Source organism: Uranotaenia lowii, chromosome 1 (genome assembly GCF_029784155.1).
Source record: "Uranotaenia lowii strain MFRU-FL chromosome 1, ASM2978415v1, whole genome shotgun sequence".
NCBI classification, from domain to species: Eukaryota; Metazoa; Arthropoda; class Insecta; order Diptera; family Culicidae; genus Uranotaenia; species Uranotaenia lowii.
In genome coordinates, this window is record NC_073691.1 from 205,927,972 (window position 1) to 205,929,427 (window position 1,456).

Consider the following 1,456-nt stretch of genomic DNA (forward strand, 5'->3'; position numbering starts at 1 on the left):
TTACAAAAAAAGTAAAATATTTTATTTCAAATTTTTTTCATAAACTAACATAAAATTATCTTCATTTCCTTCATAGAAAGTATTTAGAACAAACGAATAGTTTTTGAGATACACGCATTTGTAACTGTTCCATTTCTTAAAGAACTAAGCTTTAGTATGATTAATTAAAAAGCATGATTCAAATGTTATGAATCTAATAATGAAACCTCATTCTACAAAATTTAACATAACACTTTCCGTTACTCAAATATATCAAATTAGCGGAATTTTGTCTATTGGTATCTGAAATATAAAATGTCGAATTTATAAGTCCTCAATGTATTAAAGTCTGCTTCATTTAATATTGGAACACAAACAATTGCGTGTAGTTCAGTCATTTATTAACGAATTCATAATTTGTTTTTCATACAAATGTAGCATTTTCTTTACTCTTTAATAAAAAAAAAATTTAAAAAATTATTCATTGCTGTTTCGAAGAAATTCTCGTACTTTTCCCGTAATACGGCACATTAGGTGGCGCACACCCTTTTCGTCCACCGTTTTGGCGATTTGATTCCACCAGTTCTTCATTTGAGTCATGTTCCTAACAAGTTTTCCCTTTGCCTTAAGCCTCCGCTTCGTGATTGCCCAGTATTTCTCTATCGGCCGGAACTGGGGGCAGTTTGGGGGGTTGAGGTCCTTCGGTATTACGCTGACCCCGTTCGTTGCGTACCATTCCATAACCGTTTTGCTGTAATGGCAGCTTGCGAGGTCCGGCCAAAACATTACTGGACGGTCGTGGGCACGAATAAACGGCAGAATCCGTTTCTGTAGGCACTCTTTTTTGTAGACTTCTGATGTCATTGTCTTGTCCAGTTTGCTCAGTGCTCTCAGTGAGAACGGATCGCTTCTACATTTAGCTCGCCATTCGCGTACGAGAAAATAAAGAAAAAGTGTTCGGTTGTTTACGGAATCGAAATCCTAATCGAAGAAGTGCAATGAGAAGATCTAAGGATAATTTTTCAATATTATTTTTGAGTGGTATCTATAACGATGATGGTTTTAGGTTTCAAATCATTGTAACCAAGCGAGCGACGAGCATCTTATAAAAATGGCGTCTAATAAAATGCTCGCAAAGAAATAAATTCCATTTGAAGGTGAAGCGACGGGTGAAGTCAAATTTTGTGATATTTGTGGAAGGGATAGGAAATGAAAAATATAAATAGATAGAAAAAGAAATTTTCGTGAAAGCTGTTCCATATTGTAAAAGGGGATAGTTTAAAATGCGTTCAAAAATTCAGTAAAAGCTGACGAAAGCGGCTCCAAACGCCAATAATCGATGGAGTTAAATCGGGAGGAAGAAAATTCAAAATTTTAATTTGGGAAAAATCAGTGGGGCAGAGAAGAAGAAGTGGTGGAAACCCAAAGGCAGTTTTTAAAGTGATAAAATGAAAAAGCATAGAAAGCACTGAGAAAA